The sequence below is a fragment of the Bubalus bubalis genome, chromosome 22 (genome assembly GCF_019923935.1).
Source record: "Bubalus bubalis isolate 160015118507 breed Murrah chromosome 22, NDDB_SH_1, whole genome shotgun sequence".
NCBI classification, from domain to species: domain Eukaryota; kingdom Metazoa; phylum Chordata; class Mammalia; order Artiodactyla; family Bovidae; genus Bubalus; species Bubalus bubalis.
In genome coordinates, this window is record NC_059178.1 from 17,586,991 (window position 1) to 17,601,260 (window position 14,270).

Here is a 14,270-nt window from a genome sequence, read left to right on the forward strand (position 1 = left end):
CATGAGCCCTGCCAGACTAAGTGATATCCTATGGACCTGTCCTCTGTCCCCCACCTGATCTTCTGCTGCTTCCCATCAACAGCAGAACCTGCCCGATGCTCGTCTTGTGGGCCAGGGGGCCCTGGGCAGCAGCTAGGCTGGGAGGAGGAGGACGTGGGGAGTAGATGAGCCACTTTCTTGGAAGCAGTGGCAGCTGCCTTTGAAAAGGAGACTCCTTCCTTCCCTAGGCAAAGGGGCCTGTATCATCAGCATGAAGAAGGAAGAGGCAGGTTAAAACAATACAGTGACATATTGGTAGCTTGTCACAAAGCAGAGGGGAAAGAATCGGCTTCCCATTCTCCTCCAGGCTCTGGCCTCAGATGACAGCTCAGCACAAGTGGAATCAAATCAGCCTTGAGCTCTTCGCCTGCACCCCCAGCAGCCACAGATACAGCTTCCACTCCAGCTGTCAGTCAGGCCGAAGCACTCAGTAAATGCCCATGATTAGCGCCTTCCTCAATTGGGAGTGTAAATGGAGAATCACAGCTCACTTCTCAAAGTAGCTGGAGCCACACACCCATTAATTTATACGGAGCCAAATGTAAACAGAAAATGAATGTTCCTGTAGACTCTCCAAGTTTTATTTCCCCTGCTAAAAATGTTGGGAGGAGGAGGGATATCTTCCTCTCTTACCATCTCTTCCCAAATTTGAATTGATCTGTTTGACATCCAACCAAATGATTCTCAAAGGGAGACAATAAAAGCCCTGCACCCTCATTTGTCAGTATTTAAGGCTTAATGAACTCTTGGCGCAGTCTCTCCTCCCAGAGCTTCTGTTTGTTATTACTGTTTAAGGTGATCTGTCCAATGCGCCGATGTGCCAAGAAGCTTTGCTCATAATCAGAAATATGTATTTATTTACTAGTTGGGTAATCTACAAAGAGATTTTCTGGAGATCGCCACATTCACAAGAACTGCCACACCCAGCTGTGCTCTTTGTATTTAAATCCCAGGCGTTTGCCAGTGATAGGGGCATTGGGTCCAGCCTGCCCAGGCGGCTCCCGCCTCCATCACATAGATAATCTCCCTCAGCTGTGGATAAGTCTGGACCAAGAAGATGCTCAGAGCTCTAAGCTTTTAGGTGCAAAAGATTCTCTACAAACGCACATTCAGAGTAAACAAAACCCATCAGTCCCCTGTAAGAGTCCTATGCCTGATTGCACGAAACACATCATGATGGAATCTGCAATTGGCAAAGTAATTGGCGTTATTACAGCTGATGGGGAATTTCTGATGCTGCCCGAGCTCCCCTTTGAAATAATACTCAGCCATTTAATTTGTCCAGCTCTCGTTGAGCTGATTGCTCTTTTCTGCTGGAGTTTATCAAGAATGAAACGCGCTGTCTCTCCAGATGCCTGCAGGCTGAGATTTCACAGACAGTTCTTTTTTTCAACACTCTCTCCACTTCTCTTATGACCCCATGCCTTAGTCACCTTTCACAGGATGCCAATAATGCAATAGATTGGAAATGGGTAAATCAAAACTGATTTAATTCAAAGATGTGTATTTCCAGTCCCAATTCCAGAGGTATTCGAATGCTCTTGCTATACCATAAAATAACGGTGAAAGGCTTGCAAACCTCCAAAGATACGGTTGTTCTAAAAAGGGCTCACAAAACTCATTAGCTCCAAAAATAAGTAATAGAAGACATCTTTATTATAACCACAAGGCCAGAAGCACTAAAGAAGTATCAGAATTTGGATACATGCACTTTTGTTTAGGGGATCTATTTTTACTGCTGATAGACATGTATCCCTAGAATGGGTTCTACAAACATTCATTGAGCATCTACTTTTTTGTAGAAGCACAGATTCTTCTTTTCTTTACACAATGGTCATCTGAAACCCCATTCTCCACTTTGGCATTTCTGTTCCTAACCAGATGAAGGGTAAGAAAGCCAAATTTAGCCAGCTGTGTTTTCTCACAGTACAGACAAGGCTAGCATCTGGGCACAGACCTCACATTCCCATCAGCAAGCTACTTGCCCTGTCAGCATGTTGACAATGAACTGCTTACTGGAGACAAGAGTCCTGCAGCCAGGAGGGCTCCCTTCTGCAGATGCCACTTCCATCTGATGGCCCACGGAATCCAGAACCCATATGTTCCTTGAATCAGCCCTAATCTCATTTTTAATACAGAAACAACTGAATTTATGGATATGAAAGTCATCATATAAAATCCCCCTGAAGTCCCCAGTTCCTAAAACAGCCTCTCTGAACAGCACTCACTCAAATGCCCTTTGGTACAATTTCTCACTGATTTTTTTTGGGCAATAAATCATTATGCCTATGATTCTTTTACAGGGTTGGAGCTGAAGTAGATGTCCAGAACTATGCCGAGGATCACTGGACCCAAGGGAGTTGGTTCAGATGAGGCAATGCTCTGGTGGTTGAAAAAGCTCTTGATACATTTCTTTAAAGTCATTTGAGCACTTTCTAGATAGTCTTCCTCCATGGGAAAGTGCCACAGGTAGTAATTGAAGGAAGTAAGCAATGAACATGCTTCTTTCTGGGTATTCCCATGTCCCTGTCAAACAGTTCCTATCTATCTTTTATCTATCCCATCCATCCTGTCCTCCTTTCTCTTGTAGGGTCATTCTCACAGGTCAAGGCTGTCTGCCACTGTTCATTTTGATTGGCAAATGTCATAAAGTAGCAAAAATACCAGGCAAGATCTAGATTTTTTGTTTGTTTTTTTAGGTTGTTTTCGTCTTTGGTAATCCCAAAGAACTGTGGTGCTGGAAAAAACTCTTGAGCGTCCCTTGGACAGCAAGGAGATCCAACCAGTCTGCCCTGAAGGAAATCAACTCTGAATATTCATTGGAAGGACTGGTGCTAAAGCTGAAGCCCCAATACTTTGGCCGCCTGATACAAAGAGCTGAACCACTGGAAAAGACCCTGATGCTAGGAAACATTGAGGGCAAGAGGAGAAGGGGGTGACAGAAGATGAGATGGTTGGATGGCATCACTGACTCAATGGTCATGAGGTTGAGCAAACTCAGGGAGATAGTGAAGGACAGGGAAGCCTGGCATGCTGCAGTTCACGGAGTTGCAAAGAGTCGGACTCGACTTAGCAACTGAACAACAATCCCAAATTCTAGTAATATTGTCTTGGGAGGCTGCAATTTGTGCTCTAAAGTCAGTTTCAGTGGTCCAGGTTCAATTTCAATATGTAACTTATAAGAATAATAAAACAACAGTACACATGGTGTGTGTGCTGGGTGGAGTGCTTAGCAGATACCACTGTTTTTTGGACTATCTATTCAATCCTCCTCAAAATCCCACAGAACAGGTATCCTTCTTTCATTAAAACAGAATCTGAGCCACATAAAAACAGGGGCCACACAGCTAATACCGGGCAGACCTGCGAGTTTAACTACTAAATGATAAAGTAATGGAAAATATTCTCCCTGCTAGTTACTGGAAACAGAAGGGTGAGAGATGCATGCCATATTTTTAAATATGCATCAGTTTTACTATTTATAGTAATAAAGACTACAACAACATCACTTGAAAGTTTTTCTGTCCCATGAATCATTGGACAGAATCAATCCTTTAGGACAACGTGTTGGCAACATGGGTCTGCTAGAAGCTCTGATAAACACACTTTTGGGAAAGTGGGTGATGCAAAAGGAAGATCATTTGCAGACCTGAAGAAGAAGGAGGGCGCGGTCACTATCAGGGAAATAGAAGAAAGTGGTGGCTGTCTGCAGACTTGATGCAGCCTCGAACACAAGGAGACAGGTGGCTGGAAGATGCCTCTTGAGGTCTGCAAGCTGTTCCACTACGAGAGGCCCCTCTCCTATGGGGGTGTCTTGATACCTCTCAACTGACCCCTTCTGTATGGTACAAGATGGTCAGAAAGAGGTTGGGCTGATAGGTAGAAGGACAAGAGGGTTGACATGTGAGCCCGACAGTAGCACTGGAAAGAACTTAAGTGAGTTTGCTTATCTGAGAGGTGGGGCTTCTGCCTCAGGTTTAGAACTATCCTGCTAAACAGATTTTGAAGAAAACATCTCCTTTCAAGTCCTAAAGGTGGTCTCTGAATGTACATTTTCTCCATGAGTCATTCCTAGCCCTAAAAATGTATAGAACAAAGTTACATATCACATTAAAATTTAGGCAGAGAAATCTGTAACTCAATCCACTAATAAACACAGATATTTGAGATAGATCAAAAAATTAATGACCTCATACCTCAAATGATCAGAATTTCAGGATGATTTTTAAGAAGCTCAAATTGAAGCCACTTTACCAAAAGAATTGAAGAGAAAAACAAAAATAGAAAACTAGAAACATGAAGTCAGCGGAAGAAGCCAGTGTAATTAAATGTTTTGAGTCTCAAGGGATCATAGAAATCATCTAACTCTACATTCTTGCTGCTAAGCATTTTGGTTTGTTTTTGTTTTTCTTTCAGATGAAAATTATTGTTGAAAGAAAAGAGAATGATATTCAAAGTTAATCATCACTGATTGGCCTCATTTTTTTTATACCTCTATTCTGAAATTTGATTTTTTGATCATATCAGATTTGATCAAAATCAGATTTTAAGGCTAAATCATGTTTTAATATTTTGTGGGGATAACTTACATTGACTCCTTTGACAAATGTAGAAAAAAAATTTCTACATATGAGGAAGCCCCTCTCCTCCCAACACCCACCTGCCAACCAGCATTTTCCCAAGTGTGAACTTCTGCATATCAGGTCTGTTCTAAGCTGGACCCACCTGCACTTGGCCTTCAGGTGTTCAAAATATCTTGGGAGAAATAAAATATTCACAAACTCTAAAGATATTTAGAAATTATTAAGACTTCAGAATATTCCACTGAAATGCCAGACACTCTGGAAACACCTGGGGGACTTCTTTCTTCAGGACTATATACCAATATTGTCTTTTTTTTTTCTTCTTAATCTACTATAAACACTATCCAGGCAGGCAGTATAAAAAAGATATACCTGTACGAAGTGATTGATCTCATGAAAGAAAATAATAATGTCAGTTTGAGTTGTAGTACAAAGTGTGTGTATGCACGTGAACAAATGCTTTTGTTTAAAATGCTCTACTACTGTCATAGATGTGACAATACTGGTGGAAGGTAAGAAAAACAAAGTGGGTTGCCTTAGGAATTGTGGGAAAAGATTCATGTTCTATGTGGGTATCCAACAAGTAGCCAGAAAAAACACCTTTATATGTAGAGCCATTTTTGGAGGGGGAACAGTATTCACAATACAAATACAGTCACATGAGCCCACCAGTTCAGTTCAGTCACTCAGTCGTGTCCGACTCTTGGTGACCCCATGGACTGCAGCACACCAGGCTTCCCTGTCCATCACCAACTCCCGGAGCTTACTCAAACTCATGTCCATTGCATCGGTGATGACATGCAACCATCTCATCCTCTGTCGTCTCCTTCTCACCCACCTTCAATCTTTCCCAGTATCAGGGTCTTTTCAAATGAGTCAGTTCTTCACATCAGGTGACCAAAGTATTGGAGTTCCAGCATCAGTCCTTCCAATGAATATTCAGGACTGATTTCCTTTAGAATGGACTGGTTGGATATCCTTATTGTCCAAGGGACTCTCAAGAGTCTTCTCCAACATCACAGTTCAAAACCATCAATTCTTTGGCGCTCAGCTTTCTTTTTAGTCCAACTCTCACATGCATACGTGATTACTGGAAAAAACCATAGCTTTGACTAAATGGACACTTGTTGGCAAAGTAATGTCTATGCTTTTTAATAAGCTGTCTAGGTTGGTCATTGCTTTTCCTACAAGGAGCAAGCGTCTTTTAATTTCATGGCTGCAGTCACCATCTGCAGTGGTTTTGAAGTCCAAAAAAATAACGTCTGTCACTGTTTCCACTGTTTCCCCATCTATTTGCCATGAAGTAATGGGAATGGATGCCATGATCTTAGTTTTCTGAATGTTGAGTTTTAAGCTACCTTTTTCACTCTCCTCTTTCACTTTCATCAAGAGGCTCTTTAGTTCTTCGCTTACTGTCATAAAAGGTGGTGTCATCTGCATATCTGAGGTTATTGATATTTCTCCCGGCAATCTTGATTCCAGCATGTGCTTCATCCAGCCAGCATTTCTTATGATGTACTTTGCATATAAGTTAAATAACCATGGTGACAATATACAACCTTGATGTACTCCTTTTCCTATTTGGAACCAGTCTGTTGTTCTATGTCCAGTTCTAACTGTTGCTTCTTGACCTGCATACAGATTTCTCAGGACGCAGGTCAGATGGCCTGGTATTCCCATCTCTTTCAGAATTTTCCACAGTTTGTTGTGATCCACACAGTCAAAGTCTTTGGCATTGTCAATAAATAAACAGAAGTAGATGCTTCTCTGAAACTCTCTGGCTTTTTCAATGATCCAACAGATGTTGGCAATTTGATCTCTGTAAGTAAGCTCATATCTTTTTCTCAAGGCCTTTCTTCAAGCTTGCCCTCTGCCACTTGCCATGAATCTTTGCTCTTTGATTCAGTATGATTCAGGCTGGTGCTGGCCTGTCAAGTATATTTTACCACCTGAATAGCTGGTGGTAGGCACAGGGGTAGCCTTTTCAGAATACCTGCTTAGCAATATATCCTCTGCCTGGACCCCAGTTTCCTCCTCAGTGAAAGCGGAAGTGTAAGCCATCTAATAAAAGGCTGTTGTGGGCTTAGATACCAGGGCCAAGTGAAGCACATTACACATTCCTAACACAAGGTAGAAGCTATTTGAATATGGGGCCCTTTACTTTCTCTCCTCTTTAAGACTTCCTCCAAGACTCAGTCTTTATCTAGAAAATGAGGAGGCTGATTTAGATTCTGGGGAACTTCTGAAAAGACTTGGTGCTTCTGGACTCCACCCAGATTACACCCAGATTAACTCAATGGGGTGGGACCTGGGCTTTGCTAGTTTTTATAAGCTCCCTCAATAATCCCATCTATGGTCAAAGTTGAGAACCACTACTCTAGGTGTTCTGTCTTGACTTTTCAATTCTGAAATGGAAGGAGGGAGGAGTATGTAAGCACTGGTAGAAGAACTTCCTTGTACCCTGTTTTGCTTCAGGTTGGTTCTTCCCAAAATGGCAAAGTAGATGCGATGTGGCAAATTCAAAACAAGCCGCCGCTTTTCCTCACTGCTGTGTGTCATAGGTGGGAGACTCCACTGCCTACCTCTGTCTCACTGCGGTTTCCTCTGAAGAAGGGACAACAACTGCCATAACTCTCCATCTGGGAACTGGGGAAGGGAAGGGATGAGAACAGCAGAAATGCCTTGCCAAGACGAAAGGATTCAAAATGCTCCACAACAATTCCCTGTCATAATAGGTGAATTATTTTTCCTTGAATAGGCTGAGATAAAAAGAACACAATATGGTATACAAAAGTGAAGCTGTGGCTGCTTGTCCTGATTTCATCAGTGATCAGTTTGGGTTTGAGTTATCTTAACAATGGTGATACGCTCTAATTCAAGGTGTCACAGCGTAAGAGGTGAGGAATACAAGTGTCCGTGCCAGACCACCTGGGTTCAAATCCTAATTCTGCCACTTATGGGCTTTGTGACCTTAGCAATTGTGTGATTACTTTTGAAATGAAAATAATATTATTACTGATTTCACAAAGGTTTGTAAGGATTAACTGATGAATAAATGTAAAGTTCAAAGAACACTTTCTGGCATACAGTTCACTTTTAGTAAGTCTTTGGCATAGGTACACTCAGCCAAAGGCCATGTGGACATGTAGCAACACCAACTCCTGCTGAGGCCAACAGTGGCTGGGTACTCTGGAAAATCCCGAGCTTCCTTTTCCATCTTTACGACTGTTGACTCTCAGCCTGTAGGCAGCCGGTGTCCATGGGAGCAGAGTCTGACAATGGTGATTCTTTTCTGAAGGACACTATCCACCCTTGAAGAACAAGCAACCTGGGAACTCAGGGATTTCACATTCAAAAGAAAGGAGCCATCAGAAGCCTCTGACTCTCTAACCTGCTCTGCTGCTTTTCAGTGGAGGAGCAGCCACTTGAAATAATCAGAAACACAGACCGTCACTGAGTCATAGGTTACTGTCAGGGCCCTTCTCCACATCACCATGCCTTTTCTGGTGGGACATGTGCACAGCTAGAATTCCTTTCTGTTCAGAAACTCCATGGTCACACCTTCCTAAAAACTAGCTTCTCCTCACAAAATGTTTGGAGTCCTTGCATTGAAAAATTCTGGGTTAGGACTCATGGAACCCAAGATATTTTGCAGATGGTTATATTCCCTGATGTCTGTAAGTAGAACTGATTGTGGGGCCTGAGGAAAATGGAGTAAGGGTTTGTTTAGGGATGACAAAGTCCTCCTCCTTTGAACATTGGGGGATAATCACACTTAATCCAGGAATGAACAGTGAAACTTCTTAACCTGTACCTCCTTTGGGTTTCAGTTCAGTTCAGCCGCTCAGTGGTGTTCGACTCTTTGCGACCCCATGAATTGCAGCATGCCAGGCCTCCCTGTCCATCGCCAACTCCCAGAGTTCACTCTGTAAACCTTTGGGTTTACAGTCCCCTTATTTGTCCAGTCAGCCAAGTAGCTACCAGGTCCATTAATTCTGTCCCTATACTTTATCTGGCATTTCTTCCCTCAGGAACATGTCCCACTGACCGCAGCCCAGCTTCATTCGCTACTACGTCTCATATGGACCAACAGCCCAGGCTTATTACTGGCTCAATCCCGTCTTCATTTCATCACATCTACTAACTATGGTACAACCTTCTTGCATCACAGTTGTGGTTCTTCCCCATACTCAAGCCTTCAGTGGCTCCACCGTCTTCAGACAGATGTCAAAATCTAAAATCTAGATTCTGATTCAAACAAATCAACTGTAAAATCCATGTTAAGATAATCAGAGAAAGCTGAACATGAACTGGGCATTAGAAAATACTATGGAATTATTGTTACTTTTATAGGTAACAATAGCATAATACTTTTATATATTAAAAATAATATTTTATAGGTAATAATAGCATAAAACAATAACATCATGGCATTGTGATAATATATTTTAAAGGCCTTATTTGTTAGAAAAGCTTACTGAATTATTTATGAGTAAAATAACCTGATGACTGGGATTTTTAAAAAATGGTTTCCCCAGATTTAAAATTAAAAATACATATATATCTGGGAGTATAGCTGAAATAAGATTGGCAAATGGTAATGATTACAGAAGCTGGCCCAGGGGTGTGTGGGGAACTGATCACATCAACTCGGGAAAACTGACTGTCAAAGACTTTGCAAACAGGTTATTAAACCATTGACAGCTTAAAATTGTTCACTGGGGGGATATTTACACCACAGAAATCAGCCCATGCTCCAAATCAAGGCTTTTGTAACAACATATTATTAAAGTTGAATAACAGATAATAAACATTAGATAATAAATGGAGGATTATTAAACTAGTGTGCCTATTTTTCTGGACTTTGGAGACCTTGTGCAATTTGGTCCCAACCTAATTTGCAGCTATATCCTCACCATATTCCGTCTAAACCAGAGCAGTTAAAGCACTGTCTCCAGAACACACCCAAGAATCTCCACCCTTGGTTTGGTCTTCATCCAGGCTTCCCCTGCCCTGGAGTAAGTTCACTGCCTCACTTCCTTCTCACCTACCTCGGCCCACGTACCTAGAAGACTTTTTTGCTTGCTCACATAGATACAATTTTTCCTTCATCTGAATTCTTAAATAATTTAACCTAAGGAGAAGGGGACGACAGAGGATGAGATGGTTGGATGGCATCACCGACATGATAGACATGAGTTTGAGTAGGCTCCGGGAGTTGGTGATAGACAGGGAAGCCTGGCGTGCTGCAGTCCATGGGGTCGCAAAGAGTCAGACATGACTGAGTGACTGAACTGAACTGAAACTTCTCTGCCTGGGGGAGGGCATGGCAACCCATTCCAGTATTTTTGCCTGGAGAATCCCCACGGACAGAGGAACCTGGTGGGCTACAGTTCATGTGGTTGTAAAGAGTTGGACACAACTGAGCGACTAAGCACACACTTCTCTAACAAAAGGAAAAGTTGAATTTGCTATATGTGGCAGCCACCATGCTAGGTTACTTTCACAATATTGTCTCATTTGATCCTCACAACAATCTGTGGGATAAGCAGCACAGCTTTTTTGCTCAATAAGGAAAATGAGGATTAAAGCTATTAGGCAACTTCCCCAGGTTCACAAAGCTAATAGTGGTAGAATATTCCAGAACTGCCAAATTCTGGGGAAGAGTCTGTGCAGCACGTAGCTCTACATAAAGATCTCCATGGGCACTTTTGAATGAAATGGCAGCTCAGTGACTGAAAGTCCTGTTTTCTCTGAACTGAAAAATGTTTTCCCATGTGTTCGGAGTGACTCTTCTTACCTTTCACTGCAAATGTCCCCTTGGCCATAACAGCAATAGCCATTTTAGAAATTTCTTTAAAATAGCTACCCTTATATAACAGCTATTACACTTGCCTCCCAAAATCCTGTCATTGAGACATACTTGAAGTAAAATCTAATTTTTCCTATAAGAAGCCTCCTCTCTCCTCTGAGACAGTGGGCCGTTTATGAAGCAGGTGAGAACCAAGTCCTTCAGTCTGTGCTCTCTTTTGGGGGATGGATCTCCTCAAGGTTGCTTTCCAGCATGGCAGATGGACAGATGACGCTTGCATCTGAGCCTGGGCCCCATGCTATGGTTGTTTCTTCCTAACACCCCCACCAGGGCCCTTGTAAGCATGTGCTTAAATGCCCATGGGCATATACACGGACACTTTACTACAAAATTTAAACAACCGTCAGATGCCTGTAGGAGAGGCAAAGAACTAACTGCAAAGAAGCTGTGGCTGCTATTTGAATCCTAGATGAGAGCAGAGGATCTCGCATTTGCCTTGGATTGCTCCTGGAGAGCTCAGCCTGCAAAAGGAATGGAATGTCTAGCAAGAGGGGCGTGGTGAATAAATGATGGTACTAGCAAGAAGACAAAAATAGCTAGCTGCTAGAAGATTTTCCAGTGACATGAAAAGCAGGCAAACAAACAAAAAAGAAGGTTAAAAGGCATATAAAATATGAGTGTCAATTTTTTTAAAAAATCCCATAGATGTGTATGTTTTTGCACAATAATTATGGTAAGACTATACCCCAGAATGTCATTATAAGTATTTCTGGGGTGGAAAGAGATTTTCAAAATTTTCTAAATATTTTCCAAATTTCTTCTTTTTAGTTAATTTTTACAGTTAGCATCCATCACCACACAGAATTACAAATTTTTTCTTGTGATGAGAGCTTTCAAGACTCACTCTTTTAATAACTTTCAAATATAACTATAGTCACCGTGGAGTACATTACATCCCCAGGACTTATTTATTTTATAACTAGAAGACTGTACTTTTTTTACCACCTTCACATATTCCGGAGTTTTTACAGTGAACAAACTTATAGCTCTTAACTCAGAGGAAAAAAAGAGTAAAAATAAAATGAAGAAGAAGTCACATGACTGTGGGGCTTCTACTAAGCTTCTACTGCTTTTAATCCTTTCAAGAATGGAGAGAGATGGTCTGGGAAAGGTAGATGAGGGTCCTCATTTCTAGTCATCCAAGGATAAGAAGATGGGGCTCAAATATGTTCATTCCTTCAAAGGCAGGAGGAACAAGGTGTTGGAAAATGAAAGATGTGTTTGCAGGGGACCAAATATTAAGAGAAGAGTCTGGGTGACATAGGTGTGAATTTCAGGAGGCTTTCCATCTGTGTTTTTTTCAACCTACTGAGACTAGTAACCTCCAGTAAGGCAGTTCTTCCTGCTCACCCAGCACAGAAGCCAAGCTCACCGACCCAGGAAGAACTCTCAACCCTAGTGCACAGGCTGTAAAATCTCAGCATCAGGCTCAACCTTCAAAGTAATGTGTTTATTTCCAGGAATGAACATGGTGCCTTTACAAGCCAATAATCACAGGGAGAAAGGCTGACAGTGACTTCCTGACCCTCCTCTTCTTTATCTGGATGAAGAAAAGAAGGAGAGAGACAGGGACAGGAGAGGTCAGACTCGTACACTCATTGCTCTCCACACCTTCAAACTGGAGGGGCAGCAAGGATGAGGGAGAAAATCATGACTATTTTCCCTAAGAGGCTGCAGCAGGAAATGCTTCAAGGAAGGAAAAAAAAGACAAAAACTTTTCCATGTAAGTGGTGAATGTGGACCACGTGAACGCCAACAGGCCCACTGACAATGAGTCCAGGGAGGGGCCCTCAGTGAATTGCCTCCTGAAAGTCAGTGACAGTTCCTAGGAAGGAACACACCCATGAATGACTGGACATCAGGATGCCTGGGGATCAGTTTCACCTGAAACCCAGAAAGAAGGGAAAACAATAACAGAAGTCAATGAACTGGTGCACAGCCCCGAACGTGTGGGCAATGTCCTGTTTCTCTCTGGAAAAGCACCCAAGAGGGTGGTGTGGATGCGAGACACATCCGGGCCTTTTTGATTTAGGAACAACACTGAAGAGCTGACTTTGATCTGGGCACCACACTCTGGCCACAAGATTCCCAGGGCCTCCTGGCCTCAGGAACATACATCCTGAGGAGTGAAAAATACACATTTATATTCCAGCCGCAGGGGAATGACACACAAATGGAATAATGTGGAAAGGTCAGATGGAACCAAGGGAGTGAGCCATCTGCACCAGCCACCACAGTGTAACCGGCAGGGAGCAGGGGAGCTGCGTTTCCAGGATCATGGCCTCAAGTGTTATGGGCAGACCCCCAATATATCTAACAATAGTTCATTTTAAATCAAATATCTTTAGAACTGTGGGCTCAACAAACAGAGAGAGAATATGATCAACTCAGAAATAATGCCAAAACCACACACACACCCATACACACACACACCCCCATACACACACACACCTTCCATAAAGGCAGTCTCCACTATGTATCCTTTTCAAGCCACAAAGCAACACAGTACAAAGCCTCTTCCCTGCCCTTTATTTTTATAAATTCCAAATAAAAACAAATCTTTGGCCGGGCTGCCACTGTGTGTGAGTATAGGTGTGGAGGTGGGTGGGACATGAATCGATTTTCTTTTATTTTTGTTTTACATTCTCTGAGCTCACCTGAAAGCTTGTGTGCATTATGTGAATAACTACTTGAATAAATTATCATTTTTCAATATTGTCAAAAGGCTTCCTGACTATTTTTAAAACCTCACTGCGTCCTGACAGAAGGATTAACAAGCTGTGATCAAAACATCCCAAACTGTACATGGATTTATCTTTGACTCCCAGCAGCGGGGCCCTGGAATTTGTTCACTGTTTCCCTCAAGCCTCTTACTCTACTTCCGATCTGGTCCCCAGTGCTCTCAGTGGTCTGGGGCCTCTTCTCCCCAGGTCTTGGGGTCTCAGTTTCCTCCAGCAGTAAAGGGGACCCACAGGATACGCTCCACATGGGGGAAGTGTAGTAAGGGTACAGTGAGCTCTTGGCTATAAAACATGTTTAAAGAAGAAAACATCCTCAAGTTTATGGAATTCTTGTATTAGAAATTACCTGCTCTGCCTTTGGGAGTCCCTACAGAGGTGTGGCAGGTGGGGTCTTGGGCAGCACTGAGTTGTGACAGGAAGTTTCCTGCTCAAAGGGGAACAGAGGCAGGGGTGAGATATCTCATTTCTTGCTCTTGGATTTACCTGTCTTTGTACACACATTCCATCTACACTGGGATCCACGCGGAACACAAGGACTGTGTGTGTTTGGTATGCATTTGTGTGTGGCGTGGGGGCGGGGGGTGGGTTATGCATTTGTGTGGAGACAGTAAGCTTCCTTCCAAAGACAGGCAAGGTGATTTTCCATCTTCAAAGCTGCCAGGGAGGTCCCAAGAGAGATTTTGCCTGTGCCTCTTGTCGCTTGCTCATAGTGACCTCCAAAAAGCATTCTGGCCAGAGATAATAATGGCCCATTTTCCAACCAAGATCAGCAAAACTCAACCATCTGCCTCTGCAGAGTCTGAGATTAACCTGGCCCCCAGACTGTGGCTACAAGGCATTTGCTCCCAAAGATTTCACAAATGGGAGTACCCAGTACCAAAGAGGAGAAATGCAGGAGAAAATCCCACTTTCTACATTCTTGGTTTAACCCTTTCCTATGCTGAATCACCCACCACCACACATTCCAAGCGGCTTGGTCTACTCTCTTTCACACTATAAAATATTAAGGAAGCAGAAAGAGATGGTTTTGTTTGT

The 14,270-nt window shown here is 42.7% G+C and overlaps 1 protein-coding gene across 3 annotated transcripts in view; it reads right to left on the reverse strand.

Annotated features, from left to right (window-relative positions):
- Nucleotides 1-14,270, reverse strand: part of SETBP1 (SET binding protein 1) — a 407,482-nt gene that overhangs the window by 186,509 nt on the left and 206,703 nt on the right. The window lies entirely within an intron of this gene.